Raw genomic sequence first — 17,611 nt, 5'->3', positions numbered from 1 at the left:
ATCCCTTCTCCAGGAGAACTTCCCAACCTAGGAATTGAACTGGGGTCTCCTGCATTGCAGGTGGATTCTTTACCAGCTGGACTTTCCGAGAAGCCCCAATCAAACTCCTAGAAAGAGAATGGTGGGTGCCAGAGTCTAGGGGAAGGGAAAATAGGAAGTTGTTCAGTTGGAAATAAAGTTTCAGTTGTTTAAGATATAAAGCTCTTGAGAACTGTTGTATGATGATGTAAATTGAGTTAATGTTTTCACGTGTATTTTTAATTTTTAATTTTATTTATTTTATTCTTGATTGCAAGTGGTCTTTGTTGCTGCATGGGCTTTTCTCTAGTTGCAGTGAGCAGGGGCTACTGTCTAGTTGAGGGGCGTGAGCTTCTTATCACAGTCGCTTCTCTCATCGCAGGGTACAGGATCTAGGGAGTGTGGGCTTCAGTAGTTGTGGCTCCCAGGCTCTAGAGCACAGGTTCAGTAGCTTGGCGCACAGATGTAGCTGTTCCCTGGCTGTGGGATCTTCCCGGACCAGGGATCGAACCTGTGTTTCCTGCATTGACAGGTGGATTCTTTACCAGGGAAGTCCCATGTATAGTTTTAGAAAGGATAATCAACCCATGCCTTTTTGTTGTTGTTGTTGTTTTTTGATGTGGATAATTTTTTTTTAAGTCTTTATTGAATTTGTTACAATATTGCTCCTGTTGAAGGTTTGGGTTTTTGGCCTCAAGACATGTGCGATCTTAGCTCCCTGACCAGGGATCGAACCCCCATCCCCTGCATTGGAAGGTCTTAAGTCTTAACCACTGGACCACCAAGGAACTCCCAAATGTCAGGTGATGTTTACCATGATTTTTTAATATGATGTGGGCTTCCCTGCTGACTCAGACAGTAAAGAATCGGCCTGCAATGTGGAAGACCCTGGTTCGATCCCCGGGTCAGGAAGATCCCCTGGAGAAGGAAAGGGCAACCCATTCCAGGATTCGCACCTGGAGAATTCCATGGACGGAGAAGCCTAGCAGGCTACAGTCCATGGGGTTGCAAAAGAGTCAGACATGACTGAGCAACTAAGTTTCACTTTCACTTTTAAAGTGATTCCTATGGTGGAGAGGCTGATCCTTCGGCTTGGTTAACCCAACCTTCCCCACACGTGATCTTCAAAGGAGGTCCCACCCTGTGCTGCCCAGACCAGGCATGGCACCCTCGGGGTCACAGTGAAAGCATCAGGGGCAAATCCAACAAAGAAGGGAGTGACTCACTGGGGCTAAGATGCATGTGCAGCCCTGCCCTGCCACTTTGCAGGCCTTCCCCACTCACTGCAGAACTGACCAGGTGTGGATATGTTACCTTCCTCTGCAGGCACAGGGCCCTTCCGTTGTTGGGCTCTTGCATGGCTCTCAGCCCATGCTCCTGAATCCCGCCATCCTCTTTTCTCATATCTCACGTGTCTGCTGATGCCAGGTCGTGTGCCTGGACCACTGTGAACATGATGCTCAGCAAACTCATCCCATCCGAACTGGTGGAAGCTTGGCTGAAAAGGGGACAGTCAACTAATGTCTGTTATTGGTGCGTGTGTGTGAGTCACTCAGTCCTGTCTGACTCTTTGTGACCTCAAGAACTGTAGCCCACCAGGCTCTTCTGTCTGTGGAATTCTCCAGGCAAGAATACTGGAGTGGGTAGTCATTCCCTTCTCCAGGGGAACTTCCCAACCCAGGGATCGAACCCGGGTCTCCTGCCTTGCAGGCAGATTCTTTACAGTCTGAGCCACCAGGGAAGCCCTGTTAAATGGATCCCAAAAGAAATTGAGTTTACATGGCTCTCAATTAACTTCCAGTTAATCCTCTTTGCAACGCCAGCTGGAAGGAATGCTCCTCCAGGAGGTACACAGGGAAGAAGTGCCAGCGTCCTTATCTCCCATTGACAGCTGACCACATGGAGGCCCAGAGAGATTGGCAACTTGTCCAAGTCCACTTAGCTAGTTAGCAGCAGAGTTGGGACCAACTTCCGTAGGTCTGGCTCCAGGCCTGGTGTCCGATCAGGTGAAGTGAAGTGAAGTGAAGTCGCTCAGTCGTGTCAGACTCGTAGTGACCCCATGGACTATAACCTATCAGACTCCTCCGTCCACGGGATTTTCCAGGCAAGAGTACTGGAGTGGATTGCCATTTCCTTCTCCAGGGGATCTTCCCAACCCAGGGATCGAATCTGGGTCTCCCGCATTGTAGACAGACGCTTTACAGTCTGAGCCACCGGGGAAGTCCAGGACCAGACATGTCCGATCAGGTGCATGCGCACAAATCACCCAGTCAGTTCTCCATCATAAGCACCGCAGGCCCTGGGCCTAGTGCTCATGAGCTTTGCCAAGGCCCAAGAAAACATGTTGGTCCCTAAACTCAAAAAGAGAATAGCAAGACTTCCTTGGTGGTAGAGGATAGGAATCTGCCTGCCAACGCAAGTGACATGGGTTGGACCCTGGGTCCAGAAGATCCCACATGTTGCCGAGGAACGAAGCCCGTGAGCCACAACTACCAAGCCCCGTGCTGCAACTACTGAAGCCTGTGTGTCTAGAACCTGGACTCTGCAAAAAAGAGTGGGCCCCGCTCGCTGCAACTAGAGAAGGCCGAGCGCAGCAACGAAAACCCAGTGCAACCAAAATAATAATTTTTTTTTTTAATTTTTAAAAAGAAACCAGGAGGAGGAAAGGTTGGGGATAGGTGAGGTATGTGATTGCCAAAAACAAAGGAGTGATGTGATGATAAAGAAAAAAAAAAAGAAGAAAGAAAAACAATAAAAGAATAAAAGTAAATATTGAGAATTTCCTGGTGGTTCAGTGGTTAGGACTCTGTACTTCCACTGCCGAGGGACTGGGTTCAATCCCCGTGGAGGGAACTAAGATCCCGCAAGCCACATGGCATAGCAAAAAAAAAAAGTTTTGTTTTTAAATTTTTTAAGCATGTGTTTATTAACTGTGACACCGTCACCTATTCAACTGCAGTTGTGTTCAACTATTTTTGGTTACTTTTCCATTAAGTTAAATGAGGGGTGTACCTATACTTTAATGTATTTGCTGTGATACGTGGTGGAGCCTCCAAAATCAGAGTGCTGGGCCCCCATAGGTCTTCAGACAGACACTTGGTAGTAGAACTCCGAAGGGCACAGGTCTGGGCACCCCAGCTCCAATGTCCCGCCTCTGAGATAATTGTATTACTTGGTAAAATGATAGCAGCAAGCCGGACAAGACAGCACTTGGTAGAAACTCCTCCTGCCTCCAGTGAGCCCCGGGGCCCAAATGCTGCTTAGAAACACTCATCAACGCCATCTTCTAGGTTTACTTAAGCAGCCATGTAGAATCAGACACTCTGAGAGGCAGCACTGACTTAAAAAAGACCTGATGAGACAATGCTTGGGAAATGGAAGGGATGCGAGTGATACATCTGACGTCACCTCTGGAAGAACCCTGGAGGCTGCTGAAAGATAGCCTGAGGGAGAAGCTTCCTGAATGGGAGCAGATCCCAGAGAGAATCACAGAGAGATAGATGGTTCCCTGATGGAACCATGCCTGAAGCCCACTTGATTTCTCAGTGACAAGAGCCAACAAATCCCCTTTGTTGCTCCGCTAGTGTGGGTTGAGTTTTGTTGTCTGAAATCAAAACCATCCTGACTGAGAGCCCTCATCTCTCTCATCCCTCTGATCCTGGAAAGAAAGGAATAAGCAATCCAGAAGAGAGATCTTAGCTCCTTGCCCAGGAATCAAACCTGGGTAGTTTGGGTTAAAACCAGGCATCCTCACCACTAGACCACCAGGGGCTAGAGGCTAGAAGAACAGTGGTCCTGGCTCTTTCCCCTGTTTGAAAGCAAGAATTTGTTTCTAGGAGGCAAAAACTGTACAAACAGGTATAAAATTTATTATTAAGACACAGTGCAACATTTAGGAGAGCACGCAGAGAAATAGCTTATTTACTTAAGTCAGAAGTTAGGCAGAAGTACACACCCGGAGAGGAACGCAGGTGTCCTGAAAGAGGAGTGCCATAAAGAGGTGATACAAATCACTTACCTATGGGGACTTCCCTGGTGGTCCAGTGGCTAAGACTCCAAGCTCCCAACGCAGGGGGCCCGGGTTCAATCCCTGGTCAGGGATCTAGATCCCACATGCCGCAACTGAGGTCACATGCAGCAACTAAAACCCGGTACAGTCAAAGAAATAAATAAAACTAATATTAAAAAAAAAAAAAAAAATCACTTACCTAGGGCAGTCCTTCCGGGTCTTTGTTTACCTTTGGCCAATTATCTTTTGCTTGTTTGTTTGTTTTTTAAATTGTAAATATTTATTTGGCTTTGTCGAGTGCTTGTGTGGTGTGTGGGACCTAGTTCCCTGACTAGGGATGGAACCTGGGGCCCCTGCATTGGGGATGCAGAGTCTTAGCCACTGGACCACGAGGGAAATCCCAACTTGTTTCTTTTTTCACATTTGACCTGTCTTACATGCGTGCTCAACTTTTTGCTAAGATGGATCTCACCTCCATCTTAGGTTTGTGGGTGCGTGCCCACGCTTATGGGGTGGAGCCCCCTCTCTTTTTGATCCCCAAGGAGCCTTCCTGCATGTGTGCAGACAAGGCAGCTTTCCTTGAACTCAGGAGGGGTCACTGCATCTTTATCAGAACAGAGCTTAGCGTCTGCCACCAGCTCTGTCCTCGGAGTGTCCGGGTGAGAACAAAGCTTCAGTATTACTCCACTTGACAGACACCAGCTGTCCAACCGCAGGGGCCCATCTGTCTCCTGCCTGACGTCCACCTCGGGCACAACCTCAGGAGCCCTTCCCTAGAGCACTTTCTTAGGGGTTGGCCAAGAGGCAACTGCACTCAGGCCCTCTGACCTTCCACTCACTGTGACAGAGCCAACCAGAAATCCGAGAGCTTTACAGAAACATTCCTTTCCCTAGAGGTGGCTGAGAGGATCAGGGTGTCCAGGAAGCTGGGCTTGGGGTGGGAGTGTCTGTGCTGCTGGGCCCAGCATTTCTGTTCCTCCCTCTTATGCCCTCCACACCCTCCTAGCAGTAAGTTGGGTAAGCAGACAGAATGCCCAAACCCCATTCACCCATTGCGTAACCATTTACTAACCCCGCTGTAAGACACCCCATGATGGGTCCTGGGCAAACACAGGGAAGCGGTGAGCGGAGCATGGGCTGTAGCAGAGGCCTGAGTAACCTGGGCAATGGGAGGGGAACTAGGAGGAGTTAGAGTGTGGGGTCTGGAAATTCTCTTGTGATCCAGTGGTTAGGACTCTGAGCTTTCACTGCTGGGGCCCAGGTTCTATCCCTGGTTGGGGAACTGAGTCTCATGAGCCTTGTGGCAAAAAAAAAAAAAATTAAAAAGAAAAAGAGTATGTGGGCTTTGGATCTGAAGTGCAGCTGTCCTTGGGCAAGTCACTTTGTAATTCTGTGCATCAGTTTTCTTATCTGGCAAATGATTGGCATATCTTGTAAGTATTAGTTTTTTATTATTATTTGTTTTTATTATTAAGCATTAATTTTTATTATTATTGTATTCATTTTTAAGAAAGAGAATTGACTTTAACCCACCCAGCTGGGCAGAGCTTGGGCTCACCAAGGACGCCCGACCTTGGAATACAGGAGTTTTCAACTAAAGGGCTTTAGGCAGGGACTTCCCTGAAAGTCCAGTGATTAGGACTCCATGCTTTCACTGCACGGAGCACTGATTTAATCCCTGGGAACTAAGATCCTATGAGACCAATTCCAATTTCACCTCTGAGGTTCCCATTCTGGGCTTCTATTCAGAAATGCAGGATGGTTCCTCCCTAATTCTTAGTTAAGTGCAAAGAACCATGTTTGAGGGAAGGAAGGACCTTCCTGGGACAAAAGGATTCCTCCTTTTCACAGCAATTCAATTCCATGCAACCGGAATTTGCACTGAGCACCTGCCGTGTGCCAGGGCTCAGGTTTGTGTACCGGGAGCAGAGAAGAAAGCAAGGTTCCTGTGTCCACTGAGCCCTCGGCCTCGAGGCCACGGAGGGATGGTGATGGAATGACATCAGTGCCCGCTGTCATTCAATAAAGGCTGAAGGGACCAAGGTCAGAGGAAGAAGGACATTAGCTCTGAACCCTGCAAGACTCCTCAGCAGAAGCAGGATCCAGACCAGGGGAGATGGAAAGAAGGGCAGGCGATAGGCCGAAGGGCACGGCTCTGGGGAGGAAAGATAAGAAAAGGCACAGAGGTGGGGCCCACAGGGGCCGGCGGGACACAGTCAGGGCGGGAGTGGGTGAAGTGGGACGCCAGGGAGACATCGGGAGGACTGAGACCTCCTGCAGCCCCCGCTGGCTCGGCCACCTGTCGGACAACCGTGCCCGGCACTCGGGGGCAGCTGCTGGTAGCAAATGCGGTGAGAGGTCAGTGAGGTTCAGAAAGACCAGAGTGAGGTGTGGTGTGTGAATAACTGAATTGTTTGATTGCTTCTTTAGTTGTTCCCTACAGGGCAAGGGGTGTGTATGTGTGTGTGATTTTCATGTATGTGTGTGTGCTGAATTTTTCATAAATGCGGTTTCAATTGTGGACAGCTCTGTATCTCCTCCTTCTCCTCTGTCCCTTTCTCTGCTGCCTTGACCACTTTGTCTGCTTTGCCCAGGAAGCAGTGCTCACTGCTGAGCATCTAGTCCTCCATTTTTCTCACGCTCACATATCCATCTGCATGCACTGCACTGGGATTTAATCTCGGGAAGCAGACAAACATAATGAGAGAATGCTGGCTTGGGGGTCAGGAAGCCTACATCCTGGTCACTGGCTCGACGACACATCTTCTGTGAAGCCCTGAGTCAGGCCTCTCCTCTCGGTGGGCCTCCGTTTCTTTATCTAGGGCCTGGCCCAAAACCAGCATTTAAAAACATTGACTGAATGACTAAATTAGATTAGATCGTCTATAAAAGAACTTCCTGGCTTGAAAAATGCTGTGACCCATGAAGGAATTAGTTGCCCTTTAGGTGATTTAAAAAGTAAGTTGGGCAATTCCCCAGCAGTCGAGTGGTTAAGACTCTGAGCTCTCAATGCAGAGAACACAGGTGCGATTCCTGGTTGGAGAACTAAGGTCCTGCCTGCTGCCCGGCATGGCCAAATAAAATAAAATTAAAAAATATATATATATATAAAGAAAAGGAAATTGACTGGAACATGTGTTGCATTTGTGTCTCTCTCCAAATGTGGGGACAGAGGCCATTCTAATCATAGCACAGGGCAGGGACTGGAATGGGGGTGCAGGGACTGGAATGGGGGTGTGGGGCAGGTGGCGGAATGCCTCCCTGAAGAAAAATTTGGATCCAATACCTAGAAGTTGGGGTGGATGTGGGGAAGTAGGAGTGGATCTTGGGGAAGTCCTCAATTTCAGAAATAGCAAAATATCTGGATTGCTGCCACTACCACCACATACACACCCACAGTACTGAAAGGACAGCTGGACATGTGAGCAAGTATGAAACAAAAAAAAAATAGAGAGAGCTGCTGAATTCCAACTGACTCCAAAGAATTACAAAAGGCAGGGATGTTTGAGAGGGGGTTGGAATGTCATCCGTGCAGCGAGAACTAAAAGAAGGGAAGGGAAAGAGCACGTTGTACCCTCCCTTGGGAAGGTTCCCCTGGGTTGGGCACAGGCATCTGCCCTAGACCACGTGCTCTGTCTGAACGGCGGGTGAATTCTCTGCTGAAAAGGCCAAGGGTGGGCTGAGGCCCTGCTGAGGGATTGGCATTGCCCCAGTTGGGAAGCAGGTCCTATGTGCCCTGATGTATGGGCAGCCTCAGTGGCAGGGACCCAGACTTTTCTTTTGGGAAAGTTCACACGATTCTCAGATCTCCCTGGGAATCTGAGGAATCTCCCAGGGCTGCAAACCCTGGGAAGAGGCATTACTGACAGCTCCCCAACCTTGGTGTGTCCAAGGGGAGCTCAGACCCATGGGGAGCACAGGCATGTGAGGAGCTAGCCTCGGTCCCTGTGAATAGTATATTCTAGGAGGAGACGTGAATTCGATCCCTGGGTCAGGAAGATCCCCTGGAGAAGGAAATGGCAACCCACTCCAATATTCTTGCCTGGGAAATCCTGTGGACAGAGGAGCCTGACAGGCTGCAGTCCACAGGGTTGCAGAGTCGGATATGACTTAGCAACTAAATAGAAACAAGCCCAGAGTACTCTCAGGGCTCAGGAGTGGGTCTGGATCCAGTTGCCCCACTCAGGGATGCCATGGAATAGCCAAGGGTCTCCAGGCCTTCCGGTCACCTCTTAAGCCTGCCAGCCACAAGCGCCAAGCTTGGGAGATAACTCAAGACCAAGTGCACACCCTGAACCTTGTCATGGGGTCCCCAACGTTGCCTTCTAAAGCATCACAAAACTCCCACCAAGCAAATAGACTCTGGTTACTAACCAGATCAGCTTACTGGTTTTAAAAACTGCCTGTAATAGCTGCTGGTGGAATTGCAGCTTTGAAAGTGTCAAGTGTCAACTGCCAACTGGGGCATCTTAAAGCTGGTCAAAGATGGGGGCTGGCTTGCCTTTGCCTGGATTTGGAGCTGAGGAACTGCTCTCTACCTACAAGCATATTTCAGCCTCCAGGCAACTGGAATCTCAAAGGTTTTATTTCTCCATGCTTTGTGGTCCAGTGTCACGGACTATGAGAATTGTACTACGTACTTGCTCCTTGGAAGAACAGCTGTGACAAAGCTAGACAGCATACTAAAAAGCAGAGACTTCATTTTGCCGACCAAGGTCCATACAGTCAAAGCTATGGTTTTTCCAGTAGTCATGTACGAACATGACAGTTGGACCATAAAGGCGGCTGAGGGCTGAAGAACTGATGCTTTTGAACTGTGATTCTAAAGAAGACTCTTGAGAGTCCTTTGGACAGCAAGGAGATCAAACCAGTCAATCCTCAAGGAAATCAACCCAGAATACTCATTGAAAGGACTGATGCTGAAGCTGAAGCTCCAATACTTTGGCTACCTGATTCAAAGAGCCAACTCATTGAAAAAGACCCTGATGCTGGGAAAGATTGATAGCAAAAGAAGGGGATGACAGAGGATGAGACAGTTAGATAGTATCACCAACTCAATGGACATAAATTTGAGCAAATTCAAGAGACAGTGAAGGACAGAGAAGCCTGGCATGCTGCAGACCATGGAGTTGCAAAGAGTCGGATATGACTTAGTGACTGAACAACAACAATCAGGGCCGCAAATCTGGAAAATTACCCCACAATTAGACTCTGAATTAGTCACACGGCCTTGCCTCTTACCCAGCTGTGGGACGTCCAGCCCAGTAGTCACTGAACCAAACCACTCTGACCATCAGTTTCCTTCTCTGAAAAATGGAGAGTGCTTCTAGTACCAGGACCTGCCCCACCTCCTACTCAAGAGATGTGGTTGGTTTCAGCCACAATAAGGGGTCAACTTACTTTATGTAAACTCTCTGGCATGTTATGTTTGTAGGATGCAACGATTCTGAGAATGCTCTAATCCCATCTCCAGGAAGCACATTGCTTTTTTTTTTTTGGCTGCACCATGCAGCTTGCTGCATCTTAGTTTCCTAAACCAGGGATTAAACCTTGGTCCCCTGCAGTGAGGCTGATTCCTAGGTGGTGTAGTTGGCAAAGAATCCACCTTCTATGCAGGAGACACAGGTTCAGTCCCTGGGTTGGGAAGGTGCCCTGGAGGAGGAAATGGCAACCTACTCAAGTATTCTTGCCTGGAGAATTTTATGGACAGAAGAACCTGGAGGGCTATAGTCCAAGGTGTCGTGAAGAGTCAGACACAACTGAACACACATGCGTGCATGCCCCAGCAGTGAAAGCTTCAAATCCTAACCACTGGACTGTCAGTGGATTCCATGTAGAGAGAATCCATCCTTCTATTTTTCCTCCCTGGCCCCTAGTGACCTCCCACAAATTCCTCCAGCCGAGGAAACTCTCTGTGGCCACCATCACAGGCAAAGGGAACAGGTCCACAGAGCAGGGAGCCCCTGATCCCACATGCCATCACTGTCCCCATGATCCAAGTAGTCACAGACCACTCCGCCCTGCAGTGTCCTCAGCTCTCTGCCAGGAAGTAATCCTCAGACCCCACAGAAGCTCATGTACTCTCTGCATCTTCTTTGTGAAGAGCAGGAAGAGCTGGGCTTAAGATGGAAAAAGCAAACCTACAAGGCAAGAGGTGGGAGGCCTATCCCTCAATAACAGGACAGGTGAGTAAGAGCTGGCCTCTGAAATGAATCCAACACACAGTTCTCGGTAGCCTGGGAGCCTGGAGCTTTGATGGTCTTGTAGTGGGGAATGTGAGGCACTGCCCAGGTGAACAGGCCAGGAGCTCCTCTTCTGGTGCGGGAGGCAGGTACAGAACAGGTCACTGCCTGTGGCCCTGGAGAAATGTTCAGAGCACAGGAGGGCACAAAGAATGGAAATTCTCAGCTCTGCAGGGCGATAGGGAAACATCATGGAAGCTATGTGAGCTGGGTGTCAAAGGCTGGGTTGTCTTCAGACAGAAAAGTCAGGGCAGCACACAGCCTGGACAGAGGGACCAGCTGTCACAAGCCCCGAGGTATAGGGGACTGCTCCTGGGCAGCAGGGAATAGCTGAAGAGGAGAACCCGGGGAAGAGTGGGTGGCAAATGGGCAGGGCCTCTCCCTCCACGGTAGACCTGGACTTTTATCCTGAGGGCAGAGTAGAGCCTGGCAGCTGTTATAAGTGGAGGAGTAAAGTGCTTACCTTTGCCTTTCATAAAGCTGAGACAGGCAGAAAAGAGATTACAATCATACATATCTGTGGCTTCCTTGGCCACAGATTCAACCAACGGATCAAGAATATTTTTGAAGAAAATTCTAGAAAGTTCCAAGATACAAAACTTGACATTGCCATGTGCCTGGCATATTTACATAACATTTACATTGTATTAGGTATCATAAGTAACCTAGAGACAATTTAAAGTACACAGGAAGATGTGCATAGGTTATATGCAAATGCTATACCACTTTATTTTCTTTCATTTTATTTTTTGGCAGTGCCACATAGCATGTGGGATCTTAGTTCCCCCAGGAAGGATGGAACTCGTGCCCCCTGCAGTGGAAGCGTAGAGTCTTAACCACCGGAACGAAGGGAAGTCCCAATACTACCTCGTTTTATATAAGGGACTTGGGAAAGATTGAAGGTGAGAGGAGAAGGGGACAACAGAGGATGAGATGGTTGGATGGCTTCACCGATTCAATGGACATGAGTTTAAGTAAAGTCCAGGAGTTGGTGATGGACAGGGAGGCCTGGCGCGCTGCAGTCCGTGAGGTCACAAAGAGTCGGACATGACTGAGTGACTGAACTGAACTGGCCATCTTTGGATTTTTTTTTTTTTTTTTTTGCATCTTTGGATTTTGGTACCCACAGGAGTCCTGGGGATGCTGGTAGTTAGAGAGGGCTGGGGTTGCAACCCATAGTACAGGCAGGAAATAGGAGCCAGGGACACTGGTAGCCGCCCAGGTTGACTAGGGCCTTCTCCATCATAACAATGATGTCTTCTGGGTCCTTCCCCTCTTCCTGGGACATGTAGGACTCCCCTCTGCTGACCACTGAGGCCCCATCTGTTGACTCAGCCAGAAAAACCAGCTTGGCCTGGACTGCCCCTACTGCCCTTCCCAGAAAGTCAATGAATCACCCTTCCGCATTCTACTGACTCCCAGCTTGGTTAGCCCCAGGCTGTTCTTTATACTTCAGCCTCTCCTCTGCCCGAGGCTACAAGGACTTCCTAAGGAGCTTCTGTATCCTGTCCCAGACCCGCCCACCCCCTACTCAGTGCAGCCTGAAACTCAAGCTTTTGCCTCAACCTCCAGCAGACAGAGCACTGTGCTTGTGTAGCCTCGCTGGGTGTGGGTGAAGTGAGTGTCCGCGGCAGGAGAGGCAAGGCAGACACCAGTCTCCACTCCCACAAGGAGGCAATCCCAGCCCCTGCCTGCCCAGCCTTGCCAAGACAAGCGCACCACCCTACTCTTGCCCCCTGTCCAAGACTGCCTTTTGTGGAACCAGGCCTCTACTGATTTGGCCAAGGTGGGCATGACTGAGCCTGGACTGGGTGACATGGGTATGCCATGTGGCTGGGTATAAGCTCATGGGGTGCAACATGAATCATGGTGACAAGGGCACCCAAAGTGTGTGTGTGTTGGGGTGGGCACCCAGGGTAGCATGGCGGAGGGTTGACTCCAGAGACTATAAATAAATACAAGCATCAAAGTTGAGAAAGGGAGACTTCCCTGGGGGTTCAGTTGTTAAGACTCCCAGCTTCCACTGGAGGGTTCGATCCCTGGTCTGGGAACCAAGATCCCACATGGTGTGGCCAAACAGAAAAAAAGTTCAGAAAGGCCAGGGGACTTCATCGAAGCTTTCAGAATGTGGGCACATACCCAGCAGGTCCTTTGGAAGGATCTAGCAAGAGACCAGGCAGAGACTAGGCATTCCACTGGGCCTCATGATTTCAGAGAAGGGCCCTAGGGCTGAAATCTGTCAGAACTGGAAGGGCCCCTGGACTGTGCTAGGGTCTGGGGATACCCGTTAAAATGGAGCCCAAAGTTCAGTACGAAGGCAGACAAGTAAACGACAGCTAGGGCCTGTGGGATAAGGTCTCTGGCATAGGTATGGTTGTGGGCTTGCCCAGAGGGAGCTCCCATAGATGCCATAAGGCCTGAGTTGCCATAAAAAGTGAGCCTTCTGGGACTTCCTTGGCAGTCCAGTGGTTAAGACTTCGCCTTCCAATGCGGGGGGTGAGGGTTTGATACCCCACTGGGGAGCTAGGATCCCACACGCCCCCAAAAACCAAAGCATAGAACAGAAGCAATGTTGTAACAAATTCAATAAAGACTTTTAAAAAATGAGCCTTCCATTCTCAAGTTATCCTCTAACATCCCAGGTCGTGGTTCTTGACCTTAACCTCCTGAGAAAGGGGGAACCTGAGTGCCTAGACTAAGTCTACATTGCCTGATGGATTTTCAAGACACAGTTTAAGGACAAACTCTATGAATCATGGTTGCAACATCTAGAAATGTACCAGAATCTGACTCTGTACCATGTTTTCCAATTTCTGAACTCTGATTTCCCCACACTTCACTCTTCTAACTCCAGGGAAAATCCTAGTTACTTAAAACACGGGCTCTTCCGTGAAAACATCATTTAACCCATTCTTGCCCAATCCTCAGCCATGTTTCAGGTCTGGTGATCCTCTTCATGGTCATCAGCTTTGCACAAACTATTTTGGGCTCTGCTTTTTCACATAACATTGTTTCATATACACTTTCCAGTCACATATTAATCCATTTTCATGACCACACCCTCATTTGTCTTGTCCTTCATTTTCAGCTTGTGTTTCTGCCAGTGATAATGGCCTCAGGCACACCCTGGCATTTTACCGGCCTCTCACTTCTTTTTCTGTAAAATAGGCTGATCTGGAAACTCTAAGGTCCTTTCTAAGCCTTAATATTCTGAGGTCTATGATTTCCCGGCTGTGGAATCATAACCTCATAGCAACAATCCCTAGAAAGGAAAGAGTTCTAACATCTGTTGAGAACTCACTGTGGGGCAGAAAAGCACTAAAAGATGGGTACAAAAAAAAGAAAAGACAATTCCCTGGTGGTGGCTGGTGGTTAGGATTCTGTGCTTTCACTGTGGAGGCTCTGGGTTCAATAAGATCTGCAAGCCATGCAGTGAGGCCAAAAGAAAAAGAAAGATTTTTTAAAAAAGAAGAAAAACAAAAAGTGACACCTCCCCTTTCCTGCAAAAACACCATCTGAAGTCTGGCTGGGGGAACTAGACCCTTTTGTCCCTTCCAGCCTGGACACCTAGCCACACTAGGAAATGTGGCTCACCCTACAATAAAGTTGTCCAGCTGGTTCTTTCCCTCCATGACAAAGCACTTTTGGAGCCCAAGCCCAACTCCTCCAGCCCAGCAGAGTGCTGAGTCACGGTGGGACAGCAGCTCTCCACCCCGCCCCCCACCGCTCCCTCCCCCGCTCCCCTCCAGTTCCCGGATGAGCGGGTGTTCTCCAGAAACTACTGGCCTGGCTCTTCCCTCGTCTCAGCCTCCTCCCACCTAGGCGGCTGTCCCGGGAGGCCTGCCAAACCCCCCTCCTCCACAGAGTCACGAGGAACTGGAGGAGCGGGAGGGGGAAAGCTGGCCAACAAAGGTCCAAAGATCAGGCCATGGCTTCGGAAGAATCTAGAAGCTTGGAGATGGCAGTTCTGACACCCCAGGACTCCCAGAAGGTGGGGAACAGGCCCAAGCAAACACACACACACACACACACACACACACACACACACCACTCAGACACACACACATCACACACACACACACCAGCACAAGATTCCTCTTTCATTTTTCCCAGCCAGCCTCCCCCAGCGACCTTCTACATACTCCAAGCTGACTCTCAGTTTTGCCGTGATGGTCACTGTAGCTGATGTGTTTAACTAAGCACAGAGCCAAGAAACCTCTTTTTTGCATTGGAACAACTTCTGGTAGGGCCAACTTCACATTGGCTGTGTCCACCTGCATGTCCCAGAGGCCCTGAAACTTGGCACAGCTAGTACAAATCCAAGCTGGCCTTCTTCAATAGCCTTCCCCCCAAACTGCATTTCCTTCTGTGCTCCCGTCCTCAGTAAATGGCAGCAGTAATCCAGCTCCCCAGGTCAGAAAGCTGGGGGCTCTCTTGCCCACTCCCACCCCTTACCACCCTGGAGACACTATCGAATCAGCAACCTCATCCTGTCTGTTCTATCTGCTCCATATCTCTCAACTCTGCTTTCTGTCTCCTTTGCTCGCTGAGAAGGGCTGTTGCCTCTGAATAGGTACTCAGCCCTCCTGTCTGACTTTAATCCATCCTCCACCTTCAATCATGCATGTATCCATCCATTCGGTGCATACTGAGAACCAAGTTACAAGCATCTTGCAAAATGCCTGAAGTGTAGGATGAAGACAGGACCAACGCCCACCTTCCAGGAGCTTACAGTATATAGTTAACAGGGAAGACAATCCAAAAATGATCTACGTGTCTATGACATACAGTTAAACATACAAATATTTATTTCCTAGTATGGCGGTTAACCTTCACTATTGAACAAGCTACTAATATCAACTTACTTTTACTTTATATTTGCATTTTGTTTATGGCATCTTTGAGCTTTCCTGGTGGCTCAGTGGTAAAGAATCTGCCTGTCAACACAGGATACAAGGATTCAACCCCTGGGTCTGGAAGATCTTCTGGAGAAGGAAATGGCAACCCACTCCAATTTTCTTGCCTGGGAAGTCCCATGGACAGAGGAGCCAGGTGGGCTGCAGGCCAGAGTCTGACATGACTTAGTGACTATACAACAAAAACATGGCATCTTTTGTCTTACAGCTTTTCATTTTTATAATTGTATGATTTCATTTAAGTGAAATTCCAGAACATGCAAAGTTAATTAAGCAATATTGAAAAAGTATCAGAAGAGTGGTGGTTTTGAGGGAAGTGGGGGAAATCTACCGGAAAGGGGTTCAAAGGGACTTTCTGGGGTAATGAAAATGTTTTGCATCTTGTTTCAGCTGTATTCAAATGTCAAAACACATTTAATGAAACACCTAAGATTCTGCATTTTATTTATGCTAATTATACCTTAATTTTTTTAAAATGAAAAATTATTCATTTTTGCAAAGAAAAGAGTTTTGTTGGCTCTTTACCCGCTTGGTTCCAGTCAGCTTCATATTCCTAGATTCAGAATATTTTTCTAGGTATGTCTCCTAGGTATAACTCCACTTATTTTGAATTCATCAAGCTTTGGTGGGATCACATCCTTTGTTCTCTTTCCCTAGGTGCTTGGTCCAACTGAAAGAACTTCCTTGTAACTACCTTGATCCGTTCAAGACATTTTACCAATCTATGTGACAGCCATGACCTTGATTTGGTCACTGCCGGGAGGATTCATCTTAATACTTTGTTACTCAAAATATTTCTTGATTTTATTTTATTTTTTTAAATTTTTTTTGCCAGATTTACAGCTTGCTATATTAAAACAAATCAAACAAAAAACACTGCATTCTTTAGAAGTTAACAATTGATTTTATTTTTTACTAATTGAAAAAAACCAGAGATCTATCTTAGATACTACAAGTCCCAGAAATTTTGGATTTGCTACTTCCCCCTTCATTCCTGCTTGCAGAGGCCAATTTGGTTCTGAATTCATCTCTTTCCTGTAATTAATTAAGTAAAGTTGCTCAGTCATGTCCGACTCTTTGCGACCCCATGGACTGTAGCCTACCAGGCTTTTCCCATGGGATCTTCCAGGCAAGAGTCCTGTAATTAAATGTACAGGATAACCAAGGAACTCTTGTAATATTCTGCTTTGCAACCCTGTTACTTTTTGAAGCTCTTTCGGGAACTTGAGTGTCATTGATCTCTAGTTTGGCAGATTCTTTCTTTTACGAAGACTTGATCTTTTTGCTTTGGTGCGCTTCAATAGTTGGGCCTTCTTCCTCTGCCATTGCCTCTCCATGGAGGCTGGGGTGAGGTGCGGTAGGAGTGGGGGTGACCTCTGCCCCACCTGTAGCCCAGAATATTCCACCCTCCACGTCACCAAACCAGTCAGCCGCCCAGATTTTCATTTTTAAGTAGTTAAATCTGCCAACTGGCTTCTTTTTTATGACAGCCTCAGAACACTCCCTATGCCCAAGTTCTGAAAGATAATCCTCTGTATAGTCTTCTGGTGACGTTATAGGGTTTGTTTTGTTTAAGGCTTAGATCTTTAATTCATCTAGAACATATTTTGAAATACTGAGTTACTTTCCCCCACATGACTATCAATTGTTTCAACATCATTTGAACCCATTCTTGCCCTCCCTCCCAATTGAAATGCCACTTTCAGTTCAGTTCAGTCGCTCAGTCGTGTCCGACTCTTTGCGACCCCATGAATCGCAGCACGCCAGGCCTCCCTGTCCATCACCAACTCTCGAAGTTTACTCAAACTCATGCCCATCGAGCCGGTGATGCCATCCAACCATCTCATTCTCTGTCGTCCCCTTTTCCTGCTGCCCCCAATCCCTCCCAGCATCAGGGTCTTTTCCAATGAGTCAACTCTTCACATGAGGTGGCCAAAGTACTGGAGTTTCAGCTTCAGCATCAGTCCTTCCAATGAACATCCAGGACTGATCTCCTTCAGGATGGACTGGATGGATCTCCTTTCAGTCCAAGGGACTCTCAAGAGTCTTCTCCAACACCACAGTTCAAAAGCATCAATTCTTCAGTGCTCAGCTTTCTTCACAGTCCAACTCTCACATCCAGACATGACCACTGGAAAAACCATAGTCTTGACCAGACAGACCTTTGTTGGCAAAGTAATGTCTCTGCTTTTCAATATGCTATCTAGCTTGGTCATAACTTCCCTTCCAAGGAGTAAGGGTCTTTTAATTTCATGGCTGCAGTCACCATCCGCAGTGATTTTGGAGCCCCCAAAATTAAAGTCTGACACTGTTTCCACTGTCTCCCCATCTATTTCCCATGAAGTGATGGGACCAGATGCCACGATCTTAGTTTTCTGAATGTTAAGCTTTAAGCCAACTTTTGCACTCTCCTCTTTCACCTTCAT

Source organism: Muntiacus reevesi, chromosome 5, assembly GCF_963930625.1.
Source record: "Muntiacus reevesi chromosome 5, mMunRee1.1, whole genome shotgun sequence".
NCBI lineage: Eukaryota > Metazoa > Chordata > Mammalia > Artiodactyla > Cervidae > Muntiacus > Muntiacus reevesi.
This window is presented reverse-complemented; position numbering follows the sequence as displayed.